Source organism: Miniopterus natalensis, chromosome 13, assembly GCF_054644295.1.
Source record: "Miniopterus natalensis isolate mMinNat1 chromosome 13, mMinNat1.hap1, whole genome shotgun sequence".
Taxonomy (NCBI): Eukaryota; Metazoa; Chordata; class Mammalia; order Chiroptera; family Miniopteridae; genus Miniopterus; species Miniopterus natalensis.
The window spans coordinates 29,077,140-29,088,318 of record NC_142093.1 but is presented as its reverse complement, the minus strand read 5'-3'; the positions used below and the strand labels follow the sequence as shown (position 1 = coordinate 29,088,318).

General features: G+C 39.5%; 1 pseudogene; it reads left to right on the top strand.

Moving 5' to 3' along the window:
• Positions 1-9,667: 9,667 nt before the first annotated feature.
• On the top strand, positions 9,668-10,000 carry LOC107544292 (cytochrome c oxidase subunit 6B1 pseudogene; annotated as a pseudogene).
• The last annotated feature ends 1,179 nt before the right edge of the window (positions 10,001-11,179 follow it).

Sequence of the window (11,179 nt, the reverse complement as noted above, 5' to 3'; positions counted from 1 at the left end):
GTCTCCCCCCACAACGACTTTCCTCTCACCTCCCTGGTACATTCAAGGGCTGAGCATGGCATGGGACCTAAACTAAACCAACTACACTCTCTGTCTTGGAACTTTTTTTGTTTTAGGATTTAATCATCTTTTTATTGTGGAGAATTCAAACATACACAGAATTAGAAGGAAATATATAGTGTAATGAATCTCCATAAACCTAAACTCATTTTCAACAATGAACAATTCATGGCCAATCTACCTGTGATTTCCTCTAGTCCCCAGGTCTTTTTGAAGCATATTTTAGAGATATAATGTCAAGGAATATTTCCCCAGTATTATTAATATAAGCCATTAGATTAATTGAAGTTAGTTTGATGAAAATATTGCTTTGTGCTAGAAGTGATACTTTCTGAAGTCCTTTTATTGCCTAAGACTGAAACTGACAATACCTGAAAAAAGCATTTTCCTCATTGGAGAAAAGAAGAAATGTCCAGCTTTGGTCACCTTCTGTGCTTCTCTGCTTCTTAATTTGATCACATTTATTTAATTCCATGTATTATCATATGTCATCTAATTCCTACAAAGATTAAAAGCTATATTTATGTTTCATTGCTCTAAAATTGCTTTCCTGAATATTTTCAGCATTTGACTACATCAAGATCATTGTTAATTTTTTGTTTGTGTGGTAAAATGTATATAACATAAAATTTGCCATTCTAACCATTTTTAAGTGCACAATTCAATGGCATCAAGTACATCCACAATGTTGCGTAGCCAGGGTTTTTATATTTTACAGTGTGTATCGTAAGGAAAGAAAGAGCCCATGGAGTCCACACATTGCAGCATAAGTACCCAGCTGAGACCAAATAGGATCCCTGCTATTAAAACCCACAGGAACCACCTCATTCCAAGCAGGTTTTTCAGCCTCCCCTTCAATACCATTAACTCCCCAAAACCCCTTAAGATCATCTGGGAAAAAGTGCCAATATGCCATCACAGTGAAGATCATAACAAAAATCAATTTCCTTCATCACTGAACTTAATTGAATCCGGGACTAAAGAAAAAGAGACTATTTACCCATTTAATCACTGTCTATAGGTAAGAGGCTCCTGGACTTTCCAGGTGAATGATGTTCATGATGAATATCTCTCTGTCTTGTGGACAATAAAATGATCCAACAAATGCCATATGTAGTATTTAGCACGCAGAGAGACCTACAGCCTAGTTGGAACCCATCCTGTTTGCTGTGCCTACTGGAGGGGAGAATGAACAGATTGCTGGTAATAGCTCACTCCACGTAGTGTCTGTCAGACATGAAGTGCCAGGCCAAAAAGTGACCACACACAATGTGGATACCATTATTTCCCTACTTCTCTCAGCTACTAAAAGTCTTCAAAGAAGAACAAAGAGAACAAATGGCAAGAACACTATTCAGACAACAATAAATTGTGATATGAGATCTGACCATTGTATGATGATAATGAATAGCAGTGTTGATTAAAAATGGACAAATGGCATCAGTTGCAATTTTAAGTGTTAACAGAAACACTTCGATGGAATTACTAGCAACTCTCTGGCGTTAAATTCTATTATTTAACATCTTTTGAAGAGGAGTGCCATTGTAGGAAAAATAATATATTAGTATTCATATATGAAAGATAGTGGCCTCAGGTAAGTGGATAAGACCCAAACAAAGGTGGAATGGTGAGCGATAAAGTCTAAGTTCTGCTACGTGGGACCTCATTGGTTGCTGAGAATTACAGTTAGGAAAACGAAAATATATACTGTTGTGTGTACATGAATGATATAGTACCTCGTATGTGGACCTGCAGCATCAGCATTAGCTGGGAGCTTGTTTAAAATGTAAATTATTTGGCCCTACCCTGGGCCTACTGCATCAGAAATTCTTGTAACTGGTCCAGCAATCTGTGCTTTACAAGCCCTCCACACGCTTCTGGTGCATCTTAAAGCCTGAGAAGCACCATCCTAATAGTCATGAGCACTCTTCTGGTGGCTTATGCAACCGCCCAAGCGATAGGACTTGTACTGATGATGTAGACATAGGCGATGACTGTTCATCTAGGTCACTACCTGCAGCAATAGACCAATTTAGTAGACCTCCAGTATTGCAATGACTTCTTTCACCTAAATTTTAAACTGCATATTAGGTAGGTTGAAATAGTATCATATTCCTCATCAATTTCTTTAAAGTCATCAACAGGACTTTTCAGGTCACTCTCACTTCTAGAGTTCTGTACTCTGTTATCGTTACTCAATCCCATATAATATATACAATGCTATCTCTTATAGTTAATACAACTAAGGAATTTCTTCTGTAAAACATATTTTTTAAAAGTTCATTTTTCCTTTTAACTATTTTTTCGTAAGACTGGAAGACTTGAATTTTCTTACGTCACTTAGTACTAGGACAAAGTCCTTTCAGCATGTGCTAGCCAAAGCCACATAATTCACTCCTTACTATTCAGATATTAATTAAAAATGAAATTGTTGGAAGGTACTTTTTGAAACAATGATTAATCAGCAGCAACAAATATTAAGTGTATGTTACAACCAATACTCTGTTCTAGGAGCAGTGGAATATCAAGTGGCCTAAGACATGATCATCATTTAACATCTGGTTAAAAAGAAACTATAAATTTGAAAATTTAATGACAATGTTAGATAATAAGAAAAAAGATATCCCTAAACATTGTATGATTACTTATAAAAATAGGTGGGGAATTCAGTGAAAAGGAAGAGATCATTGGGTTGAAGAGATCTGGGAAGACTTCACTCAAGGCTCCTCTACTGAGCACATGTTTAAGAAGTAACTGCTCCAGGAAGGGCCTCATGCAGGTGCTGGAGAAAATGTGGAACTTGAGCTAGGCTTTTGGGAAAGGCAATTCAAGTGGCAGAAACAGCAAAAGGAAAAATACGGTGTGAGGAGTTAATACAGTAGTTCTGGTAGCCCTCTTCTTGCGTATCTCCAAGGAAGCCTGGATCCATGACCGACCATTGACAACCTCTGCATGTGTAGTCCCTGGAAAATTTGTTTTATTAATTTTGATGATTTTATTTTATACACCTAGAGCAATGGGCCATGCTCTACCAGCTTGTCAGAATTGCTTTGCCCAAACATCAAGATTGCCTATGTGCACTGGTTTCATTTTTAGGGTCCTGAATTTCACTTGCCATGAATGGTCATGTGCTCGAATGTGCCTATGTGATTAGCCCTCCATAAACGCCTTGGACCCTAAGACTCGAACTGTCCCCTGAGTGGAGACATTCTGCACATTTCCTATGCAAGAGAGAAAGCACATCCTATGTGGCACATAATGGGGAAGGACTTGAAAGCTTATATCTGATCTCTTTGGATTCTGCCCAATGATATCTTTTTCCTGCTGCTTTTGCTCTGTACCCTTTGCTGTAATAAACCTTAGCCGTGAGCATAACCCAATATTGAGTCTTAAAAATCCTTCTAGCAAATTGCCAAACATGGGTGGCATGGGACCCCTGAAACATACTGCATGCAACAAGATTCAAAATGCACATAGATTTTTTTCAGTCGAGACAATATTTAGATCTGGTGGAAAAATTCAATTCTTGATTGCTAAATATAAGTGATGGGTATGTGGGTGTTCATTGTACTATTCTTTAAAGTTTCCTGTAAGTTTGAAATTTTTCAAAATATAAATTTGTAGAAAAATTAATAATATTGGGTAAAAACTAAGTACTAAGGAATGTTAGCAATTAAAAAATCAATTATTGCAATATGTGCATGGATGTGTGTCTTGAAAAATGAAAGCTGTACACTTTAGTCAAGTCCATCCATCTTTGCTTCTTTGTTTGCATGTGTATTTTCCGTTACTTTTTGACCACAAACTCCTGTCTTGGACATATGGGGGCCTGAGAGGCATGGTAGAGCCCTGAGTTTCTGGGCTGGAAGTGGGCATGAAGCTACGGTAAATGGAGCCAAGAGCATAATTACCAGGGCAGTTTCCTATGGAGTTCCTGGGTCAGCGGTGCCAAGACCAATAGTGTAAGGTCAGGATGCCAAATTCAGACAGGACAGTGAAAAGAGGAAGCTCTAATTCGAAGCTGATCTGACAGAGAAGGCAAGGCAGAGAGAGTTCAAACAGGGAGGAAGGCAGACAAGCCAAGAATGACCCCTGAGAAAAAAAGAATACAGCTAAAATTTCCCTTTTCACCTGGTTACTGTCACAGCTAAAAGAGAGTATATCCTAAGTGACTGATGCAGATGAAAACTAGACACTTGTAAGGTCACAGAGTCCTCTCCCATCCTGAGACTGAATAAATATTCACATATGTTTTCTCCTGGTTTTATTATTTGAGATTTCACATGTATTTTAAATCCCTCTGGTTAGACTATTTCTGTCTATATGGGTGAGATTCGTTTGTATCGTGCTAGCTTCCTCGGGTTTTATTAGTAGGGTGTGCATAGTGGTCAAGAACATGAATTCTGGAGTCAGACTCCGTGGGTCCAAATCTTGGCTCTGACACCGAATAAAAAATTAGCAATATTACTCAACCTCTTAATATTTCACTTTTCTATTAAAGGCAGGCAAAAAATATTACCTCCCATAGGGTTTTCATGAAGATTAAATGAGATGTGTATGTAAAGCAATTTGCACAGTTCTGATAGAGACTAAGTGCTCAATAAGTTTGCAACATCAGAAAAAGGAATTACAAATAAGGAAAGGACCAAAGCTAGAATGACCCCTGTGGTGTTCCATTGGAATAAAAAGTAGGGGGAGCAAGGTAGCAGAATAGGAGTTTTCTACTGTCGCCCCACCACAGAACATCAATTTTGACCACCACCCACAGACGAGAGTCCCTTTGCCCGAGTCCGGGAGTCCAGTGGTAGAGCTCCAGCACATCACTGGAGCAAAAAACAGTCTGAGGATGGACACAGTGAAGAGGGTAAGAAGGATGGTTTCACTTTATTTGCATAAGTTCTGGGAATCTAATGTACCGCATGGTGACTATAATTAATAATACTATACTCTATACTTGAAGTTTGCTAAGTGAGTGGATCTTAAGCATTCTCAGCACATACACAAAAAAATAATTATGCCAGGTAATGTATGTGTTAATAGACTTAATTGTGGTAATCATTTCACAATGTATACATATATTGAATATGTTGTTCAATTTAGATACAATTTTATTTGTCAGTTTTACCTCAATAAAACTGGAAAAAGTATCAGCATAAACTAGTGATTTTGGATAAATAGAAATAGAGGTGTGTATATAAATAGATATTAATGTATGTATATATACATATGTTTTTAGCTCTTTCTGCTGAGAGGGCCTAGAAGCAATGATACCTCAGTAGCAACACACCCAGTACCCAGATTTTGTTCTGTAAATACAATATTCCAAAAAACAAAAAAGAAAAGGAAACCATAGCTCCTTAAAGAAATGGCCGATACCAGGGCTGGAACAAGGAGAGAACAAGAGGAGCCTGGAACATCTTATAATGCCAAAAGAGAAATGGTCAAAAAATGATGGGGGAATGTTGAAAGAACATAAAAACCAATATGAAGGGGATCCCAGTGGCCAAATCTGAGACAATTTAAGCAACAAAATTGATAATGATAGCAACATATTATAACCTATGGAATAAAACCAATGTCCATAAGACCACATGATAAAAAATTGAATAAATAAATAATTGATACAGTTATAGAAATAATCAGTGAAGTTGGGAAAAAATTATAAAATTATAGTAGAATTCCAAGTAATAAATGTTGAAGAAGTAATGGAAATAGAGAATAACCATTTGCGCCTGGCCAGCCGTGGCTCAGCGGTTGAGCATCGACCTAGGATCCAGGATACCACGGTTCGATTCCCAGTCAGGGCACATGCCAGGGTTACGGGCTCCATTCCCAGTCAGGGGCGTGCAGGAGGCAGCTGATCAATGACTCTCTCATCATTGATGTTTCCATCTCTCTCTCCCTCTTCTTTCCTCTCTCTGAAATCAATAAGGATATATTAAAATAATAAAAAAAGAACCATTTGCCAAACACTATAGTAAAAGTTGTTTCAGGCAAGAATCATTAATGAATGCTAAAATTGTTTGGCTAAAGTCTGGAGAAATGGGATTTTTACATAAGGTGAAAGTATCTTCATAGAAGATACTTATTAATGGCAAAAAGAAAAAGTGTCAAGGTCACAAAAGACAAAGGAAGATTTAAAAAGTATACCAGATTAAAGAGTCTAAGAAGACATGATAACAATGCATTATGTGATGCTGATTGTCAAGGAAAAAGATGACATTAGTGGGACTGTTGGCAAAACTTGAATATGGCCCATAGATTAGTTAGTGGTATTTCCTTGGTCTTGATCATTTTAATGTGGTTATGTAACATTTAACATTTGGGGAAGTTGAGGTAAGGTATACAGGAATTCTTTGTGCTATTTTTGCAACTCTGTAAATCTGAAATTATTTCATAATGAAAAGTTAAAATATAAATATGTTTTTTTCTTGTTCACTAAAGTCTTTCCAGACTCTTCTAATATATACATTAGCAACAGACATATATTTGTATATAAATAGTTTTGTTCTGTTTTTACAGAAATGGGGTTTATTATACATGATTCTTTTTGGTTTCCACTTAACAATTGTAGTCAACTCTTTTTTGGGTGTTGGCTCATCTCACAATGGTCTAGCTTAACTGTAACTTCCTTTTCCTTAAAGATGGGCCCCAAACAACTGTATCTCTATTACATACGACTTCATTCCTTGGTCACAGATGATCAGACCATGGGTAGAGGTCTGACAAAAATTGGGTCTATTGGATTCTTTCTGCCAGGATTTTGAAATCGGGTCTGTAAGATTCTTGTTCAGATTGAGCTACATCTTGAGTGAAGGAAATATAAAAACTTCAGAGCTGGACCACAGCCATAACCTGACGTGTGAACTGAGTAGCAGAGACAGTTGCTAGGCAGAGAAATGAGAATTAAATAGAGAAGCAGGGACAGGATATGAGAAGGCATTTCCCGGGTTCCTGGTTGCTAACCATTTTATTATCCCCTCCCCTCCCCTCCCCTCCCCTCCCCTCCCCTCCCCTCCCCTCCCCTCCCCTCCCCTCCCCTCCCCTCCCCTCCCCTCCCCTCCCCTCCCCCCTTGAAATTAGCTCATAGTGCTCTTCCTCACCCTCTTTTACAGCTGTATGATGTGACTTTGTGTTGCTGTGCAATCGTTTATTTTATTATTCTAACAGGAGCCATTTTTTAAATTATATATATTTTTTAAAAATTTTAATAGAAATATACATGTACGCACATGTCAAACTATATGCACATATCAAAGTGTACAGCTCAGTGAATTTTCACAAACTGAACACACGAGGGTAACCAGGAACCAGGTCAAGAAACAACATTATTAGTGCCCCCAAAGCCCTCCTTGAGCTGCTTCCTTCTTATTACTTACCCCTACCCCACCCCCATGGTAACTAACCACAATCCTACTAAGAATAAAGATAGTTTCTCCTATTTTTGTTCTTCATATCAATAGAATTATACAGTATGCACTCATTTGTGTCTGTCTCCTTTCACTGAACATTATATTGTGAGAATCACCTATATTGGCCTGTGTAGATTATTCATTCTTTTTGCTGTCTAGTAATCTATTTATGTATCAATTTTCCTGTTGATGGGCATTTCGGTAGTTCTCAGTTTGGGGCTACCACAAATAGAGCCACCATAAACGTTCCAGCACATATCTTTGGTGTATGCAGACATACATTCCTGTTGCGTATTTACTTATAAGTGGAATCACTCTATTATGGAGTAAGCACATTTAGTTTTAGTACCTGCTGCCAAATAGTTTCTCAAAGGATCAGCTTACACTCCCACCAGCAATGTGAGAACTCGTCTGCTTCACATTCGCAAGTGTTTGCAACACACGGTAATTTCGTTTGAGTGTTTCAGGTGGGTGCGTAGTGGTTACACCACTGTGATTTCAATTTGCGTTTCCCCGGAGACTAATGAAGTACATTACCTTTTCCTATGTTTATTGATCACTTGGATATGCTCTTTTATAAAGTATCTGTTTAAATCTTTAGCCATTTTTCCTATTAGATGGCTTGCATTTTTCTATTTTTTGAAGGACTTTTAAAATAAATAAATGTTATAGATCCAAGTTGTTTCTTGATGTCTCAGTTTGAATTCTCTGGAAGGAGACCGTGAGATAAGTATCCTAGTGCGAATGATTTTCAGAAAGTACTCCCAGGAGGAAATAATGGGGAGTGTGAGAAGCAGGATAAGGAAGGAGAAGAAGCCAAGCACAGGTGTGACTTCAGGCAAAGTATCACCGAGGGTAGCTTCGGCCTGATCCCACCGGGGAACTTTGAGATGTTACCCCTCAGAGTTTGTCCCAGATTGAGACAAGGGAGCTGGGCTTGCATACTCCTAGTATGCAGTCCTGATACATGCTACAACATGGATGAACTTTGAAGACCTTATGGAAAATGAAATAAGCCAGACACAAAAGGACAAATATTATATGATTTCATTTATGAGGTACCTAGAATAGTCAACTTTATAGAGACAGAAAGAATAGTGGTTACCTGTGGCTGGGGGAAGGAAGGAATGGAGAGTTACTGTGTAATGGACATAGAGTTTTCAGTTTGGGATTGTCTTAGGGAGTCAGACAGACATGAGCAGAGCAAGAACGAAGGGCCAGGTACAGAAGGTCACCAGGGTGGAAAACCCCCGGTGCCTAGCAAAGGACAATTGTAGGGTGGGACCTGGTCCTCAGGATGACCTATCCTCCCCTAGCATATCGCTGGTATGTGGTTTGGACCCCCTGACCTTTCCTCCCTAGAGATAGCATCTAGGCCTTAGTTATATTTCAGCTCCAGGCCCAGAAAAGCAGCAAAACCAGACAAGCAATGCCATGCCAAGGCTGACCTCAGGATCAGCTGGCACCCACCAATCAGTGGAGGCCCCTACCCTGAAAGGACGCACCTGGAAAGCTGAATATTCTATTGAGGTCTGCCCCTAGGACCTTCCCTAAAAACTCCACCCTTAAAACCCTTAGGACAGAGGACCCAGGACTCTCTCCCTCCCAAAAGCACACTCTGTGCCTTTCCCTTTCCCTTCCCCCACTCCACCCCCATGCCCCCAGGCATGTCACCTTTACCTTCCTCACTTCTAAGCTCCAAGGGCCCTTCCTTTACCTCTATAACTTGTTTCCTAAGCCCATTTCTTCTACAAATTACTTCTACCTCTGATTTTCCAAATAAGTGTTCTCTTACAGTTTGAGTCTTGGCTCTGAATTCTTTCCTAGCTAGGCTCAAGTACTGAGGTTGCTGAACCCAGGTGGGGTCTGATTCCTCTGGTCTAACACCTGGTGCCAGTTCTCACTATCCTCAACAGGATGATGAAAAATTTCTGGAGATGGATAGTGGTGATGATTGTAAAACAATGTGAATGTACTTCATGCCACTGAACTGTACAGTTAAAAATAGTTAAAATGGTAAATTTTATATTATTTCCATTTACCACAATAAAGACATTAAAAACCACATTTAAAAATCCATGATCAAGTGGAATTTACTCCTGGGATGCAAGGGTGGTTTAACACATGCAAATCAATAAATGTGATTTCTCACATTAATAGAATGAAAGAAAGATAAAAAAAAATCTTGAGAGAAGTCTTTGCTGAGGGTCACATTGAGCTGCGAGCGGCTTCAGGGGCAGCTTTAGGAGTCAGCAACATGGAAGAAGACATCAAGACCCAAATCAAGAACTACCGGACTGCTCCTTTTGACAGCTGCTTCCCAACCAGAACCAGGCCAGGAACTGTTGGCAGAACTACCTGGACTTCCACCGCTGTGAGAAGGCAGTGACTGCTAAAGGGGATGATGTCTCCATGTGTGAATGGTACCGGCACTTGTACAAGTCCCTCTGCCCCATATCCTGGGTGTCGACCTGGGCTGATTGCCGGGCAGAAGGCACGTTTCCTGGGAAGATCTGAACTGGCTGCGCCCCACCTGTCCTATAGTCCATCCCTTCTCCCAGGGAGGTGAAGGGGGGGACCCGGGTACATAGCACTCTAAGGTCCTGAATCATGGCTTAACTAATAATAAATACTTGTTGGAAAAGTGAGAGAGAAAAATCTTACGATCATCTCAATAGATGCAGAAAAGGCATTTCACACAATTCAACATCCTTTCATGATGAAAGCTCTCCACAAATTGGTTATAGAAGAAACACATCTCAACATAGTAGAGGCCTCACAGGACAAGTCCACAGCCAACACTAGAGTCAGTGGTGGAAAGTTTGAAGCTTTTCTTCCAAGATCAGAAACAAGACAGGGGAGCCTGCTCTCATCACTCTTATTCAACATAGTAGTGGAAGTCCTAACCTGAGCAATTAGCTAAGAAAATGAAATAAAAGCATCCAAATCAGAAATGAAGCCTGGCTGGCATGACTAGAGATTACAGTGTAAGACCTAAAACTATAAAACTACAAGAAGAAAACATAGGGAAAAATTTCCTTGACACTGGTCTTGGCAATGGTTTTTTGGATATGATACCAAAAGAGCAACAAAAGCAAAAATAAACAAGTGGGACTATATCAAACTAAAAGAGTGTACAGCAAAAGAAACTATCAGCAAAATGAAAAGGCAGCCTATGGAATGGGAGAACATATTTGCACACCATAGATCTGAAATAAGCAGTTAATATCTGAAATACAAAAAGTCATTCAACTCAACAGCAAGGAGGAGGAGCAGAAGAAGAAGAGGAGAGGGAGAAGGAGGGAAAAGAAAAAGCCAAACAATTTGATTAAAATATTGACCAAGTATCTGGATAGAAACGTTTCCAAAGAAGTCATACAAATGGCCAACAGGTACACTAAAAGCAGCTCAACATCACTCATCATCAGGTAAATGTAAATCAAAACCTCCGTGATAGATAAGCTCACACCGGTTGAGATGGCTATTTTTTTTTTAAACATATCTTTATTGATTTCAGAGAGAGGAAAGGAGGGGGCAGAGAGAGAGACAGAAACATCAACGATTAGAGAGTCATTGATCAGCTGCCTAGCCTGCAACCCGGGCATGTGCCCTGACCAGGAATTGAACCCCGCTCTCCAGGATCCTAGGTCAATGCTCTACCACTGAACCACGCCAGCCAGGTGGGCGGGCTGTTATTAAAAAGACAA